General features: G+C 57.1%; 1 long non-coding RNA gene across 1 annotated transcript in view; it reads right to left on the minus strand.

Annotated features, from left to right (window-relative positions):
* Positions 1 to 1,418: 1,418 nt before the first annotated feature.
* LOC139684176 (uncharacterized) overlaps positions 1,419 to 18,227 on the minus strand; it is a 42,028-nt gene continuing 25,219 nt past the window's right edge. The window contains exon 3 of the long non-coding RNA XR_011699869.1: positions 1,419 to 1,485. This is a non-coding gene — a long non-coding RNA (uncharacterized lncRNA). The remainder of the gene's footprint in view (positions 1,486 to 18,227) is intronic.

An 18,227-nucleotide genomic window follows, 5' to 3' on the forward strand; every position in this document is an offset into this window, starting at 1 on the left:
GGGGGACTGAGGGACAGGAAGCTCAACATGAGCCAACAGTGTGCCCAGGTGGCCAAGAAGGCCAAGGGGATCCTGGCCTGGATCAAAAATAGCATGGCCAGCAGGCCCAGGGCAGTGACCCTTCCCCTGGACTCTGCATTGGGGAGGCCACACCTTGAGTGTTGTGTTCAGTTCTGGGCCCCTCAGTTCAGGAAAGAGATTGAGGGGCTGGAGCGGGGCCAGAGAAGAGCAACGAGGCTGGAGAAGGGACTGGAGCACAAGTGCTGTGGGGAGAGGCTGAGGGAGCTGGGGGTGTTCAGCCTGGAGAAGAGGAGGCTCAGAGGTGACCTCAGCACTGTCTGGAACTCCCTGAAGGGAAGTTCTGGCCAGGTGGGGGTTGGTCTCTTCTCCCAGGCACTCAGCAATAGAACAAGGGGGCACGATGGGCTCAAGCTCTGCCAGGGGAAATTTAAGTTGGATATCAGAAAAAAATTCTTTGCAGAGAGAGTGCTCAGGGATTGGAATGGGCTGCCCAGAGAGGGGGTGGATTCACCATCCCTGGAGATTTTTAAACGCGGATTGAACGTGGTGCTGAGTGCCATGATCTAGTAAATGAACTAGAGTTGGACCAAGGGTTGGACTCGATGATCTTGGAGGTCTTTTCCAACCCAATCGATTCTATGATTCTATGATTCTATTAAAGCAATTGTATCAAAGCTGGCAAAAGGAAACAGTCATTAAGTAGAGATTGATGGCACTCACCACACAGTGATTGTGGGCAGATCTCTCTCTTCAACTCAACTCCCAGGGAGTGACCACAAAGAGGTGTCCCTGCTCCACAGGAGAAAGTCTGTGGAACAATCTGCCCTATGGAAGCTGGACTGGGCTTTTACAGCTATAAAGTGATGGACTGCCAGTCACAGGTTTACAGAGGAGCCAGCACCTTAATGTGTCAAATGCTGCTTCAAAAAGCAGGATGTGTGTTTGTAGCTGGAGAACTAGGCTGGTTCCAGCACAGTTCAACACCAAACCAGCACCTTGATGCCAGCACTAAGTCACCACAGAGAGCTTGCATGACACCTTGCCCTGTTTGCATTTCTCTGGCCAGACTCCAGGCTTTCTCGAAGTAGAGCATCCTGACACAGCAATGTCCAAGGGTTCTTTTGGTTCCATGAGGCCCCCATGTCACAATGGCCACTTGATTCCATGAGGCTCCACTGGGTTCCTGGGTTTCTTTGGTTCCATGAGGCACTTGAGAATCTCAGTGGCACCTTGAGTTTGTGCAGCGTCACAATGGCCACTTGATTCCATGAGGTTCAGAAATGCCTCAGGGTTCCTTTTGTTCCCTGAGGCCCTGCAGTGTCACAATTGCCCCTTGATTCCATGGGGTTCCACAGTGTCACAATTGCCCCTTGATTCCATGGGGTTCCACAGTGTCACAACTGTCCCTTGATTCCATGGGGTTCCACAGTGTCCCCAGGTTCCTTTGGCTGCCTAAGGCTGATTCTGGGTTTGGAGAGAGAACAGAACTAGTAGTGGTTGCAATGAGGTCTCCCCTGGGTGTCCCCTGTGCAGCTGAACACACCAAGTGCCCTCAGCTGCTCCTCACACACTTCCCCTCCAGGCCCTTCCCCATCTTCATTGCCCTCCTTTGGACACTCTATAATGGGTCAATATGTTCCTTAAGTTGTGGTGCCCCAAGCTGCCCCAGGACACGGTTGGCCCTCCTGGCTGCCAGGGCACTGCTGGTTCGTGGCCAACTGGCCACTGAGCAGAACCTCCAGGGCCCTTTCCTGGCACTGCTTTCCAGCCTCTCATTCCCAGTCTGTCCCTACATCCAGGGTTGCCCCATCCCAGGGGCAGAATCCGACACTTGCCCATGTTGAACTTTCTGTGGTTGGTGATTCCCTGCCCTCTGCTCTGTCCAGGTCTCTCTCCAGGGCTGTTGTTACAGTAAAATCAAAAGTGAGCAATTCAGATCTATAGAAAACCCCTGTGAGACTGAGCTATCAGCCAGAGGCAGCAAAGAGCTCAGCTGCTGCTGGCTGGTAGGGAGGAGGTTACTCCCCAAGAATTCACATAGTAGGAATTCACAGGACTCTGCAGGTGCAGGAAAACAGCCAGGATAAATAATATAAACATGGGACTTGTGAGAGACAGGCTTTAACCAACTGAAGTATCTGGCGCGGTGGTGTGTAACTCTTTTAGGCAATAATCACCCAAGGGGTGTTTGGAGAGGGGGGGCAGGGGGGTCTCAGGGGGGTTGGGGGGGTCCCTCTCACCATGGTGGAGCGGTTGGGGCCCTGCCAGCGCCCCGTGCCCCGCTCGTATTTGTGGGCACTGAACTTGTCTCCGTCGGGGCCGGCCCAGGACCCCCAAGTCCTGTGGGGGGAGGGAGGGGGCCAAGTCACCTCAGAGTGGGGGGGACTTTGGGGGTCCCCCCGGGGGGGTTTGGGGGGTCACTCACCCCAGGTTGGTCTCAGAGCCGCCGTTTTTGGGTCTCTGGGTCACTTGGTGAAAGGGGCACAGGCGGTAAATGTACCTGGGGGGGCACGGGGGGGGGGCTTTGGGGGGTGGGCACAGGGGGCTACGAGTGCTCCTGGGACCCCTTGGGACCTCCAGAGTCCCTCTGGGACCCCCAGGAGATCCCCAGTGCCCCCCTGTGCTCCCCAGAGTCCCCCTGAGACCACCAGAGTCCCTCTGTACCCCCCTGTGAACCCAGAGTCCCCCTGTGACCCCCAGAGTCCCTCTGTACCCCCCTGTGACCCCAGAGTCCCCCTGTGCCCCTCAGAGTCCCCCTGAGACCACCAGAGTCCTTCTGTACCACCCTGTGACCCCAGAGTCCCCCTGTGCCCCCAAGAGTGTCCCAGTGCCCCCCCCCGGGACACCCAATGTTCCCCTGTGCCCCCAGAGTCCCTCTGTCCCCCTCTGGGACCCCCAGGAGATCCCTTGTGCCCCTCCTGTGCCCCGCAAGGTCCCTCTGTGCCCCCCAGAGTCTCCCTGTGCCCCCCTGAGACCCCCAGAGTCCCCAGGCCCAAGAGCACTGAGCCCCCCAAGCCCCCCCACCCCACTCCAGTGACCCCCCCAGACCTCCACAAATACCCCCCAGTCCCCCCTCACTCACTGGTGCCCATTCATAGCACTGGTTGTACAGGTAGGAGACCCCCCATGTCCCCCTCCCTTAGCCTCCCTGAGCCCCCCAGAACCCACCCCAGAGACCCTCCAAAGCCCCCCAGACCCCTCAAGACCCCCCTCACTCACTGGTGCCCAGTTCATGGCACTGGTTGTAGAGGTACAAGACCCCCTTTGTCCCCCTCCCATTGCCCCCCTGAGCCCGCCCAGACCCCCCAGACCCCAATGAGCCCCCCAGACCCCACCCCAGAGACCCCCCCAAGCCCCCCAGACCCCTAAAGCCCCCCCTCACTCGCTGGTGCCCAGTTCATAGCACTGGTTGTACAGGTAGGAGACACCCCTTGTCCCCCCTCATTGCCCCCCCTGAGCCCCTCGGACCCCCCAGACCACCTCTGAGACCCCAGACCCTACCTCAGTGACCCCCCTAAGCCCACCAGAGTCCCCCAAATACCCCCCAGCCCCCCCTCACTCACTGGTACTCATTCATAGCACTGGTTGTACAGGTACAAGACCCCCCATGTCCCCCTCCCATTGCCCCCCTGAGCCCCCCAGACCTCCCAGACCCCACCCCAGTGACCCCCCAAACCCCCAGACCCCCAAAGCCCCCCCTCACTCGCTGGTGCCCAGTTCATAGCACTGGTTGTACAGGTACGAGAACTCTGCCTCGAGGATGAAATCGAACCCCAGTTCCTGTTCCAGGGTCCTGGGGGGGCAAAAAGGGGGGTCAGGAGGGGAAAAAGGGGGGTCCAGGGGTTCCCACCAAACCCCCCCGACCCCCAAAGCCCCCTCCAGTTTCCCCTCCTCAGCTCACAAGTGGAGGTGGGGGGGTAAAGGGGGTCTGTCCCCCCATTGAGGGATTTTTGGGGTGTCCTTTTCCCCCCCTTTGGTGTCCCCCCCCATATATTGGTGTCCCCCATATTTCGGGGTCCCTCTCCCCCATTTGGTGTCCCCCCCACATTTTGGGATCCCTCCCCCCATATTTTGGTGTCTCCCCATTTCCAGGTGTCTTCCCCCCATTTTGGGTTCTATCCCCATATTTTGGGGGCTCTTCCCCCTTATTTTGGGGTCCCCCTCCCCATATTTTGGTGTCCCCCCATTTTGGGTTCTCCTTCTCTCCTTTTCGGGGTCTCTCCCCTCATATTTTGGGGTGTTCCCCCCCATATTTCAGGGTCCCTCCCCCATATTTTGGGGTTCCTCCCCCCCATATTTCGGGGCCTGTCCCGCCCCAAACGCCCCCTCCTGTCCCTCTGTCCCCTCCTTTCCCCTCCTGTCTCCTCTGTCCGTTCCTGTCCCACCTGTCCCCTGCTGGCTCCTCTCTCCCCTTCCTGTCCCCTCTGTCCGCTCCTGTCCCTTCCTGTCCCTCTGTCCCCTCCTTTCCCCTCCTGCCCCTCTCTCCCCTCCTTTCCCCTCCTATCTCTCTGTCCCCTGTCCCCTCCTGTCCCCTCTGTCCCCTCCTGTCCCCTCCTTCGATAATAAAGACACAGTCACTTCAAGACTACAGGTCTGGTTTCCTATTTGTCGTTCAGGTTTTGTTATAAAATCCCCTGTTCTTGTTTCATTCCCCCTTGGAAGTTCTGGAACTTTCCCTGTCCCCTCATGGCTGTGGCCCCTGCCCTCCTATTGGTCAGTTTTTGCTGCATTGCAGACCCTTTCCATATATGGTTATCCCCGCCCTTGCTCCGCCCTTGGCTCCGCCCACACTCCACCCGACCTTATAAAAGGCTCTGCCCAAAGGCCTGAGGGAACAGCTCCAGGAGAAGCCTCAGCAGACGATGCAGCCAAATCCCCTGTGGTGAAACACCTCAGGGAAAAAGCTTCTGCCAAACCACTTTGGCCAAAGTGCCTCGGGCCAAAAGCCTCAGGGAAAAGGCCCCAACAAAAAGCTTTGGGAAATTCCACAGGCAAAAACCCCCCTGGCCAAACCAGCTTGGGCAAAATGCCTCAGAGAAAAGGCCTCGGGCAAAAGGCCTGGGAAAAGCAATGCAGCCAAATGGCTTTAGGCAAAAGGTCTCAGCAAAAGGCCTTGGGCAAAACAGTGTGTCCAAAATGCCTCGAGCCCTCCTCGTGCCCACTAAGGCTGTAATATGTATTCTATATACCTTAGAGAGATATAATTATCTAATGCTATAAAATCTCTCTGTTTTCAATTACATAGGATTTATGCTGTATATAATAAAACAACACTACTATAGTAAAACCAACAATACTATTTGTAATAATAACAATCCCAATAACAGTAGTAGCTGTTAAGGATATAAGGATAGTGATGATAATATCAGTAGAAATATTACCAGTAATAATAACAATAATAGCGATGGCTCTGAAATTCCAGATCCTTTTCAGGAAACTCGCCCTGACTCCGTATTAGTCCAAAAAAGTCAGTCGGAGGGGGCAAATCCAAGGCCATACTTTGCAGTCATTTAAACAAGATTATTAATAGACTTTGGAATGGAATTCCAGGTTGATGTGGAGATGTGTCAGAAGCTGGTGAGGGGAAACCAACACTGGGGTCCTTGTCCCCTTGCCCAGGGTGCCCCCTCGGCTGGATCCTCTGCCACCTCATGCCCACCAGGGCTGGGGAACCAGCTGGGACTGGGCCTGGCCCCACGACCGGGGTGGTTTAGATTAGATACAAGGAAAAGCTTTACACCAAAAGGCTTGTCAAGAATTGGCCCAGGGAAGAGCCTGAGTCACCATTCCTTGAGAGTATTTAAAATACATGTGGATGTGTTTGGGACATGGTTCAGTGGTGGACTTTGCAGTGTTGGATTAATGGCTGGGTTCAGTGACCTTAAAGGTGATTTCCAATCTAATCTGAATTCTAAAGATGGGTAATATGGTAACCTCTTTTACACAGAAACAAAAATTATGTGCTGATTTTGCACACCTTCCTAGTAAGAAATGCACTTGTCAAAATTTTAAAGTCAGCAAATATAAGACACTTACATAATGGAATTTCTGAGCCTATTTCATGCTGAATCTACATATACCTTACCTTCCAAATATCTTTCATACGTTCCTTCTGAAAATGTATTATCACTTTGAGAAGGAGCTTAATACAGCCCTCTAACTCAACATTTCCAGTCTTAAAATTGTTCTCCATTGCAGCCCAGAACCACGTATGAGAGATGAGGTTAAGGAAACTTGTGGATACGACATTGCCTTTTAGTGGGGGAAAGAGGGGGAGAAGTTTAATGTTGTTAAACCTCGGGGTCCCCTGTGTGCCCAGGCTGGGTCCAGGCCTGGAGGCAGCCAGGTGTGGGAGGGATCCCAGCAGCAGCTGTGCCAGGGCAGGGAGAGCCGCATGTCCCCCCACACCCCCAACACCAGCCTCGGTCTCACTCCTTTCTCGCCGGGGCCGCTCTCGCCGCCGGTACATCTGCAGCCTCTGCCACAGGAGGAGCCCGGGCGTGCGGAGGACAGTTCGCCCTTTGCGCCATCGCTCTTACTGTGCCGGCAACCGCCGCCTCCGGCAAAATGAGGCCCCAGGGCAGGGAGCTTGGGTCCTCTTCCCTGTGGGAGGAGAGTGAAGAGCGCATTCCGCTTCTTCAGCCGGGCTCGGAATGCTTAGAGCGCGCAGCCAATCCGGGCCCGGCTGGGCGGCAATGGCGGAGGTGCGTGGGGGCCACGCGGGGACCCCGCGGGAACAGGCGCTGCCCGGGGGGGGGCGGGCACCCAACAGCGCCGTGAGCTGTGCCAGCCCCGGGGCTGTGCCCAGTGCTCTGGGGAGCCTGCTGGGTGCCCGGGGCTGGGCTATAAAAGGGGGGCAGCGGGCCAGACCCCTTTACCCCAGCGGGCCATGGCGAAGACACAGAAGCGCTCCAGTCCCCGGCGCGGCAACCGCTGCCCCCGGGGCCGCCCCGCCCTGGCCGCTCTCGCCGGGGCCGGCACCGCCCTCGCCGGGTCCGCAGAAGGAGTCCAGGTGTACGGAGGAGGGTTGGCCCTTTGCGACATCGTTGTTACCGTGCTGGCAACCGCCTCCTCAGCAGAATGAGGCCCAAGGGCGGGGGGCGGGCGAGGCAAGCACATGAATAAAGTAATTGGACAAAAACTGGAGTCGCTGAGGTTATTTAGCTGGGCGAGGGACACTGGGGGGTACTGGGAGCCCTCATCGGTGGTGGGTCTGGGGCTCCTGGGGGGCTTTGGGAAGGGGGGGAGTCTGGGGGGATTTGGCTTCCCGGCTCCGGCTGCCGCCGCTCGGCCCCGGCGGGTCCCGCGGGGCGGCTCTTTGATTGTTCTTTATTCTCCTGATTTTCTTTATTTTGTTCCCTTCACGCCTCCCACCCCTCTCGGCGCAGCCCTCCTGGGGACACCCCACAGTGCCCGTCCCTCGGGGCGGCTCTTCAGTGACACGGAGGGGCGGGGACTCGTCCATGAAGCTTTTTATTCTCTTTATTTTCCTCTCTTCTCTGTAGTTTATTCTATTCCCGCGCCTCCCGTCCCTCGGGCAGCTCTTCCAGGCGCGGGCGGCGCAGACCCCCCGGTGCGGCTCTTTGATTGTATTTTCCTCTGTTCTCTGTATTTCGTTCCATCCCCACCCGCCCGTCCGGCTCATTCAGTGCCACGGCCCGGCGGGGACCCCTCGGGGCGGCTCTTCCAGGGCTTTTTCTCCTTCCCGACGGGATTCCCCGCCCGGGTCCCTCCTCCCGCCCCAGCGCTGCCACTGCCGGAGCCGAGCCGGGCCCTTCCCAGTGCTCCCAGTCTGCCCAGTAATCCCGGAGCGCCCCAGGGAGGGCTTCGGGTGGGCACGGCACGGGAGAGTTGCTGGGGTGTCTCACCTCAGTTATCTTTGGTTTATTCTTTCCAAGCTGGGCACAAAAGACTTTTGGAGTTTTCTGCCGCAAATGTGTCCCCTCCTCCGCTCGGCCAAAGGGATTTGGGGCTGTTTTCCCGTTTGGGGGCAAATAAAACCAGTACCCTGAGTCCTGGCAGGAGCAGCAGCCCTGCAGCCTGTGGAGCCCGTGCTGGCTTGTGCCTGGCAGAGGAGCGAAGCAGGTCAGGGACTAACGAATCAGTGGCTAATTAGCCGAATAAATTGCTCCTGGTTCAAAGCAGGAGTAAGGAGGCCCCCAGGGCTTCTGCTGAACCGATGCTGTCCAGCCAGGCATGAGCTCCACAGCACTGTATTTGTGTCTATTTTTAAATAGATCTGGCATTTCATTCATTGATTCTCGACATTTTTTGCCTCTTTTAAAGATATTTTATTCTCTTAGAGATCAGTATCATCTTGGTCTTTTATTTTCACTATTTTTGGGGATGAGAAGGGGTTTTCCCTCTCAGTCTCTCGTGCTGCAGCTCCTTGTCCCTTGCCCCGGTTTTCTTCCCTCTGCAGACAAACCCCAGCCCGACCCCTCGGTGCCCTCCCCGGGCCGTCAGGGCGAGTCTCCCCCGCACTGTGGGGCTGTGGCAGCGCAGGCAGGTCGGGCCCCGCTGCCAGTTCCCCCCAGCCCGGGCCAGGGCGGGGTCAGCGGGGCTTTGGCTCCCTGTGCCCTCCCCCGTGTCACAGCCCCGTGTCCCCAGCCCAGGTTCGTGTCCCCAGCCTGGCTGCGTGACAGACAGGCGGCCGGGCCAATCAGAGAGCGGGGGGCGGGCCCGAGGGGCCCCAGCCCTGCCCCGGATCGCTTCCCATTGGGCAGAGCGCGCAGCCAATCGGGGCCCGGCCGGGCGGCAATGGCGGAGGTGCGTGGGGGCCGCGCGGGGACCCCGCGGGAACAGGCGCTGCCCGGGCGGGGTCGGGCACCCAACAGGCTCCCCAGGGCACTGGGCACAGCCCCGGGGCTGGCACAGCTCACGGAGCGTTTGGAGGGCCCTCCGGGGCACGGGGTGTGACTGCTGGGGCTGGGCCTGTGCGGGGATGAGGGCCTGTGCAGGGCTGGTGCTGCTGGCTCAGAATGCTTCGAGGCCATGACGTGAATAAAGGCAATTGCATAAAAAATGGAGTTGCTGTGATGAATCTCTGCAGATTCTACTGTGATGAATCTCCACATGATGAATCTCTACAGATTCTACTCAAGCAGCAGTGTCCTGCCAGACACCAACAGCCCACATGGGCCTCTCCATGCTTCAATTGATCTTCTTTTATCGGTCCAGCCACCCTCAGGGGCACTGGCTGTCATCTACAAGTCAGTGTAGAGGTACAGTCTTGGTTAGTTTTCTGGTTCAGCAATGTCCAGTAGACTTGGTTGTTCTCCTCCTCCTCTCGGCCGGAGGCAGGGCGGCCTAATTGCTGTTCTTGGCTCTGTTCTGGGATCTCTGCTTCAACATGTAGGCAGCTTTTTTACCAGCTTTCTTACCTTTTGATTTCCATACCTGGACTTCAAGCACAGAAGTGGATGCCCTGTCCCACCTCCTCATGTCTTTCCCCTGGTCACACAGGAAGGACCACAGTGGTTCACCATGTGACTCACGCTTGGGGTTTGCTCTCTGCTGAGGTGATTATTCATGTGCTTGCCTCGCCCCGCCCTTGGGCCTCATTCTGCTGGAGGAGGCGGTTGCCAGCACGGTAACAAAGGGCCAACCCTCCTCCATACACGGGCGAGAGCAGTGCCGGCCAGGGCGAGGGCGGTGCCGGCCAGGGCGAGGGCGGTGCCGGCTACGGCGAGAGCGGTGCCGGCTACGGCGAGAGCGGTGCCGGCCAGGGGGAGGGCGGTGCCGGCTACGGCGAGGATGGTGCCGGCCAGGGCGATGGCGGTGCCGGCCAGGGCGAGAGCGGTGCCGGCCAGGGCGAGGGCGGTGCTGGCCAGGGCGAGGGTGGTGCCGGCCAGGGCGAGGGCGGTGCCGGCTACGGCGAGGGCGGTGCCGGCCAGGGCGAGGGCGGTGCCGGCCAGGGCGAGAGCGGTGCCGGCTACGGCGAAGGCGGTGCCGGCCAGGGGGAGAGCGACCCCAGCTGCAAACATGCTTCAAACAAGCCCTAAACCCATGCTAAAACCGACCCTAAACCAGCCTTAAATCCAGATCTTAAGCAGCCCCAAATCCAGCCTTTAAACAGCCAGAAAAAGACACCGAAACCATCTCGAAACCATCTCCAAACCAGCCCTGAACCAACCCTAAACCAGACGGAAATAAGCTCTAAACCAGTCCTAATCCAGGCCATAAAGCAGCCCTAAATCCAGCTCTAATCCAAAAGCTAAACGAGCTCTAAAGCAATCCAAACCTGCTCTAAACTAGCCCTAAAAGCAGCTCTTAAAACACCCAGAAAAACAGACCCAAACCATCTCCAAACCAGCCCTAAACCAATAATAAGAACTGTAAATGATCCACAGCATCCCCAGCCCTCCCGGGGATGGTCCCCAACCCGCAGTGTCCCCCCCGCCGCTCCCGGGCTGGCGATGGAGCCGGCGGTGCCCGACCCGGGAACACTGACCCGCCCCAGGGGGGGACCCTCAGCCCCCTCGTAAGGGTCGGGGGGGGGTCGGGAGGCACAGCGGGTTCGGGGGGGCCAGGGGGAGCCCCAAAATCACCTGGGACCCCCAGGTTCACCCCAGGACCCCCAAACTCCCCCCCCCATCCCTCCCATCAGCGTCCCGCTTGGGGTGGGCACAGGGGGGTCGGGGGGGCAAGGAGACACCAGGAATCCCCGAAGGGACCCCAAAACCCCTCAAAGCACTCCAAACCCCCCCCAACCCCCTCTTGGGACCCCAAACCCCTTCCAGGGACTAGCAAAACCTGCAAGGATCCTCCCCAGGAACCCCAAAACTCCCCAGAGACCCCCAAAATGCCCCAGAGACCATAAACCACCCTCTGATCTCTCCCAGAGAGCCCAAAACCTTCCCGAGGGACCCCAAACCTCCCCCAAGGATCACGAAACTCCCCCAGGGACCCTCCAAGTCCCCCCAGGCCCCCTCCAAGGACCCCAAATCCACCCCAGACCCCCAAACCCTCCAGGATCTACCCCCAGAGACCCCAACGCCCCCAGACCCCCCTTCCCAAAGCCCCCCAGGACCCCCAGACCCACCATCGATGAGGGCCGCCAGTACCCCCCAGTGTCCCTCGCGCAGCTAAATAACCACAGCGATTCCAATTTTTATGCTCAGTTCCTATTCACGCCCCGCACCGCCTCAATGTGTAGAGGAGGAGAGGGCCATGCCGGCCCGGGCTCGGGCCAGGGCGATGCCGGCTACGGCGAGGGCGGTGCCGGCCAGGTCGGGGCCGGTGCCGGCTACGGCGAGGGTGGTGCCGGCCAGGGCGAGGGCGGTGCCGGCCAGGGGGAGAGTGGTGCCGGCCAGGTCGGGGGCGGTGCCGGCTACGGCGAGGGTGGTGCCGGCCAGGGCGAGGGCGTTGCTGGCCAGGGCGAGGGCGGTGCTGGCCAGGGCAAGAGTGACCCCAGCTGCAAACATGCTTCAAACAAGCCCTAAACCCATGCTAAAACCGACCCTAAACCAGCCTTAAATCCAGATCTTAAGCAGCCCCAAATCCAGCCTTTAAACAGCCAGAAAAAGACACCGAAACCATCTCGAAACCATCTCCAAACCAGCCCTGAACCAACCCTAAACCAGACGGAAATAAGCTCTAAACCAGTCCTAATCCAGGCCATAAAGCAGCCCTAAATCCAGCTCTAATCCAAAAGCTAAACGAGCTCTAAAGCAATCCAAACCTGCTCTAAACTAGCCCTAAAAGCAGCTCTTAAAACACCCAGAAAAACAGACCTAAACCATCTCCAAACCAGCCCTAAACCAATAATAAGAACTGTAAATGATCCACAGCATCCCTAGCCCTCCCGGGGATGGTCCCCAACCCGCAGTGTCCCCCCCGCCGCTCCCAGGCTGGCGATGGAGCCGGCAGTGCCCGACCCGGGAACACTGACCCGCCCCAGGGGGGGACCCGCAGCCCCCTCGTAAGGGTCGGGAGGCACAGCGGGTTCGGGGGGGCCAGGGGGGCCCCCAAAATCAGCTGGGACCCCCAGGTTCACCCCAGGACCCCCAAACTCCCCCCCATCCCTCTGATCAGGGTCCAGCTCGAGGTGGGCACAGGGGGTCGGGGGGGCCAGGACACCCCAGGAATCCCCCCAGGGACCCCAAAACCCCTCAAAGGACTCCAAATACCCCCTCCCCCAATGACCGCAACCCCCTCTTGGGACCCCAAATCCTCCCCAGGGACCCGCAAAACCTTCAAGGACCCTCCCCAGGAACCCCAAAACCCCTTTGACCCCCCCACAGTCCCCCCCAACTATTCCCAAGGACCCCAAAACCCACCAGGAACCCTCCCCAAGAACCCTAAAACTCCCCAGAGACCCCAAAACGCCCCAGAGACCATAAACCACCCTCTGATCTCTCCCAGGGAGCCCAAAACCTTCCCGAGGGACCCCAAACCTCCCCCAAGGATCACGAAACTCCCCCAGGGACCCTCCAAGTCCCTCCAGGCCCCCTCCAATGACCCCAAATCCACCCCAGACCCCCAAACCCTCCAGGATCTCCCCCCAGGGACCCCAACGCCCCCAGACCCCCCTTCCCAAAGCCCCCCAGACCCACCATCGATGAGGGCCCCCAGTACTCCCCAGTGTCCCTCGCGCAGCTAAATAACCACAGCGACTCCAATTTTTATGCTCAGTTCCTATTCACGCCCCGCACCGCCTCAATGTGTAGAGGTGGGGAGGGCCATGCCGGCCCGGGTTAGGGCCAGGGCGGTGCCGGCTACGGCGAGGGCAGTGCCGGCCAGGGGGAGAGCGGTGCTGGCTATGGCGAGGGTGGTGCCGGCCAGGGCAAGGGCGGTGCCGGCCAGGGCGAGGGCGATGCTGGCAAGGGCGAGGGCGGTGCCGGCCAGGGGGAGAGCAGTGCCGGTTAGGGCGAGGGCGGTGCCGGCTACGGCGACAGCGGTGCTGGCCAGGGGGAGGGTGGTGCCGGCTACGGCGACAGCGGTGCTGGCCAGGGGGAGGGCGGTGCCGGCTACGGCGAGGGTGGTGCCGGCCAGGGCGAGAGCGACCCCAGCTGCAAACATGCTTCAAACAAGCCCTAAACCCATGCTAAAACCGACCCTAAACCAGCCTTAAATCCAGATCTTAAGCAGCCCTAAATCCAGCCTTTAAACAGCCAGAAAAAGACACCGAAACCAGCTCGAAACCATCTCCAAACCAGCCCTGAACCAACCCTAAACCAGACGGAAATAAGCTCTAAACCAGTCCTAATCCAGGCCATAAAGCAGCCCTAAATCCAGCTCTAATCCAAAAGCTAAACCAGCTCTAAAGCAATCCAAACCAGCTCTAAACTAGCCCTAAAAGCAGCTCTTAAAACACCCAGAAAAACAGACCTAAACCATCTCCAAACCAGCCCTAAACCAATAATAAGAACTGTAAATGATCCACAGCATCCCCAGCCCTCCCGGGGATGGTCCCCAACCCGCAGTGTCCCCCCCGCCGCTCCCGGGCTGGCGATGAAGCCGGCGGTGCCCGACCCGGGAACACTGACCCGGCCCAGGGGGGGACCCGCAGCCCCCTCGTAAGGGTCGGGGGGGGGTCGGGAGGCACAGCGGGTTCGGGGGGGCTAGGGGGGCCCCCAAAATCAGCTGGGACCCCCAGGTTCACCCCAGGACCCCCAAACTCCCCCCCCCATCCCTCCCATCAGCGTCCAGCTCGGGGTGGGCACAGGGGGGTCGGGGGGGCCAGGACACCCCAGGAATCCCCCCAGGGACCCCAAAACCCCTCAAAGCACTCCAAATGCCCCCCAACCCCCTCTTGGGACCCCAAACCCCTTCCAGGGTGTCTTGGTTTGAGATAAGCAACTGCCAACCCCCCCAAGCACAGAGAGAAAAGCCTCCCTCCTAACACCAGGGAAAGGGAGGAAAAGAGAGGGGAAAGAAAAAAACCACTTCAAATGGCATTTATACTAAATCTACATATATTTTTCACAGAAAGAAAGAGACAATTAGAAGAGAGTACAAATATTCACTCACACAAGTCTGCAACAACAAGTTCCCCACCTCAACTTCTTAACGAACACACAAACTTTACTGTCCTAACTACACATTACTTAAGAAGAAGCTTATTCCCCAGGGAGACAAACTCAACCAGAAATGAGAGACTCAGAACAACACATTTTACTTTCCTGAGATACCCTGTGAGCCAGTGGTGGGCCTGATCCTCTCCATCCCCCCTGGGACATCATCGTGCATCCTCCCAGGAGGAAGGCTGAGAAGCGACTGCCTTAACCACTCCCACACTGGTTCCTACTTCCATGGAGATGATGTCATAATGTGGTATGGAGTACAAAATTACTGGCTAGAAGAGGTCAGCTGTTAGTTCAGCCCAGCTCAAGTCAGCTGACAGCTTCAGCCTAGTCCACACTTCAGAGCCCAAATCTAGGCCCACCTAGGTGAACCCATAACATTCTCCACCCCTTATTCCATACCATATTATGTCACTCATATCTTAGGTTCTCATGCTTAAACACTCTTTATTTTTCCAGGGTTGTTTTCCACCCCTCCATAATGTGGCTAGGAGTCCATTAGGATGGGGTAGATATTTCAGATGGGAACACAGCAGTTCAACTCAGGTCATCTTATCTGATGACTCATATCTTTCACTGGGGTTACCATCCTCTCCTCAGGAGTCTTTAGTTTCCCACTGGGGTTAAAATAGTGTTCACAGTCAGATCCACCCCTTGGCCTCATCCACTTACAGGTGGTCTGAGGCATCATAGGCCCATTGAGCCAGGAACAACCCTCCCCCAGCCAGTCCAGGGTGTGATGTTCTTCATTGGCTCGGCACTTGGGCACATCAGCACTCACACGACGGGTTTTCAAAGATTCAACTCAAACGGCAGTGTCCCACCACACATCAACAGCTTACGCAGGCTTCTCTTCATGTCTTTCTCCTCGGTCACACAGAAGTACTACAGTTCACCATGTGACCCATCCCCCTTAGCAACAGTCCTAACAGCTTTGGCAGCCTCGGAAGCAGCTCCGACAGCAGCACAAGCAAGCAGCAGAGGCAGGAGCAGCCCCGGCGGCTTGCCGGCCCTGGCTCGGATCGCAGCCCTGGCTCGGCTCACAGCCTCTCATGGCTCGTGGCCTATCACGGCTCGTGGCCTCTCATGGCTCGTGGCCTCTCACAGCTCACGGCCTCTCACGGCTCACAGCCTCTCACAGCTCACAGCCTCTCACAGCTCACAGCCTCTCATGGCTCACAGCCTCTCACGGCTCGCAGCCTCTCACAGCTCACAGCCTCTCACGGCTCACAGCCTCTCACAGCTCACAGCCTCTCACGGCTCGCGGCCTCTCACGGCTCACAGCCTCTCACAGCTCACAGCCTCTCATGGCTCGCAGCCTCTCACAGCTCACAGCCTCTCACAGCTCACAGCCTCTCATGGCTCGCAGCCTCTCACAGCTCACAGCCTCTCACAGCTCACAGTCTCTCACGGCTCGCGGCCTCTCACGGCTCATGGCCTCTCACAGTTCACGGCCTCTCATGGCTCACAGCCTCTCACGGCTCACAGCCTCTCACGGCTCACAGCCTCTCACAGCTCGCAGCCTCTCATGGCTTGCAGCCTCTCACGGCTCACAGCCTCTCACAGCTCACAGCCTCTCAGGGCTCACAGCCTCCCCCGGCTCGCTCGCAGCCCTGGTGGCAGCCCCGCCAGCGACAGCTCTGGCACCTGCGGGTCGCTCAGCACTGCGGACGCTGGTTCCAAGCGCCACATCTGTCGGGTTCTCTGCAGGGGGCTCTGCAGCTCCTCTTTTCCCTGTTCACTGGGGTCTCACAATGGCAAGCACGCTTCACAGCTGTGGATAACCTTAAGAACAGTGTTCAGGGTTAAATCCACCCCTCGACTTTATCCACCTACAGGTGGCCTGAGGCACCGTGGGCCCATCGAGCCAGGAACAACTCCTCCCCATGCCAGTCCAGGTGAGATGCTCCTCATCAGCTCCTGGGCACATCAGCATTCACATGATGAGTCTTCAGGGATTCAACTCAAACAGCCGTGTCTGGCCACACATGAACAGCTTACATGGGCCTCTCTTTTTGCAGTGGCTGCATTCACAGCAGGCACCAGTCGAGCTGTTTGAACTCACAAAGACAGTGAAACAGTGAAAACGAGCATTCAACAGCAAGGGAGAGTTGTTTACATTTTCTGTTCTGGATGTACTTAAACAAGGCACTTATCAATCTATGTTTCTACAACAATCCTCCCGGGAAGCCTGCCAAGATTCTGGGACACCTGCCAAGGTCCTCCGTCGCTCCCGGGTTTCGGCACCAGTAACTGTCTTGGTTTGAGATAAGCAACTGCCAACCCCCCCAAGCACAGAGAGAAAAGCCTCCCTCCTAACACCAGGGAAAGGGAGGAAAAGAGAGGGGAAAGAAAAAAACACTTCAAACTGCATTTATACTAAAACTACATACATTTTTCACAGAAAGAAAGAGACAATTAGAAGAGAGTACAAATATTCACTCACACAAGTCTGCAACAACAAGTTCCCCACCTCAGCTTCTTAACGAACACACAAATTCTACTGTCCTAACTACACATTACTTAAGAAAAGACTTATTCCCCAGGGAGACAAACTCAAGCAGAAAGGAGAGACCCAGAACAACACATTTTACTTTCCTGAGATACCCTGCGAGCCAGTGGTGGGCCTGGTCCTCTCCATCCCCCCTGGGACAGCATCGTGCGTCCTCCCAAGAGGAGGGCTGAGAAGCGACTGCCTTAACCACTCCCACACTGGTTCCTACTTCCATGGAGATGATGTCATAATGTGGTATGGAATACAAAAGTACTGGCTAGAAGAGGTCAGCTGTTAGCTCAGCCCAGCTCAGGTCAGCTGACAGCTTCAGCCTAGTCCCAACTTCAGAGCCCAAATTTAGGCCCACCTGAGTGAATACACACCATAGAAATGCTAAAATTACCAGTACTGCAGTATAAGGCACTATCCTAAAGGAATTGCTGAAGCAATTATACTAAAACAATTATACTGAAAGCAATTATACTAATTATACCAATGATATATATTATTCTAATAGTATTTACGATATTATTTTATATTATATACTGGTATGGTATATACACTACATTACTATTATATACACTAATATATACTTTATATAAGTATATTTGTAAGTATATATGACTTTTATTTTATATTATATATAATATATATCTACTAAAATACTAGACTATATATATTATATACTATATTGTACTAATATTATATATTATACTAATATTATACTAACTCTACCAATTATACTAATGATACTAAAAGCAATTATACTAAAGCAATTATAACGAATGGCCCAGGGAGCGGAGGGGCCGTGACGGTTCTCCCCAGACCAGGGTGGTCCCGTCCCACCCCATACCCTTTCCCCGCCCTGCCGGGCAGACCCTGCCGGTCCTGGCGCGCCACAAACCGTGACAGCCCTTCCCGGAGCCCTGGCATGACCGGAGGTCCAACAGAACTGTGCCGGGCTCTTCCACCCGTCCAGCCCCGACCCCTGAGCCTCTACGGGCTATTTGGGGTGCCCGTCATCCACTTTGCTCTGCCCCTCAGCCCAGTCCTTGAACCCTCCCTCAGATCCCCTCACTGGATCGGACGGTCACTGACAGGTGTTTTGCCCTGTCCCTCCTGAGGTTCCAACCTCTCCCAAGCCCTTCCCCAAACCGACCCCTTTAAAGGTCGGTTCCCCATTGAATCCAAAGGTCGGGCCCTTTGGATTGCCCTCCACCTTGTGTGTGGTGTGGCCTCTGAGGAGCCGTTTTCCCCCCAGTTGGTTCCCGTTCATATAAAGGGATCGACTGACAGTCATTTGACTCTAGTGGTTGCCTCACCATCAGGATGTAAATTTTGGGTTGGAGCCACAGTGGTTCCAACCAGGAGTCCCTTCTCAGCCCAGCACTGATACATTTGCAAAGAGGGCACTGTTGCCTTGGACATTCCAGGAGGGGATGTCCTGCCACAGGCCTAAAGTCAACTAATCTGCTCATCCCAATGAATTATCAAGGTCAGCTCTGTATTCAGATGGATGTTCCTCCCCCAGGGTTCACCCAGGTGCCTACAGGGAACCAGGAGGATGAGGAGACCACCAGCCAGGTGGCTTCCACATGTGTGTCACCAAGAATGTTGGTCATCAGCTCAGAATGCCCTGGCAGAGTTCTGCCACAAGTTCCCTGCCGGTTCTGCTGAAAACATAA

The sequence above is a fragment of the Pithys albifrons genome, chromosome 34, assembly GCF_047495875.1.
Source record: "Pithys albifrons albifrons isolate INPA30051 chromosome 34, PitAlb_v1, whole genome shotgun sequence".
Classification (NCBI taxonomy): Eukaryota; Metazoa; Chordata; class Aves; order Passeriformes; family Thamnophilidae; genus Pithys; species Pithys albifrons.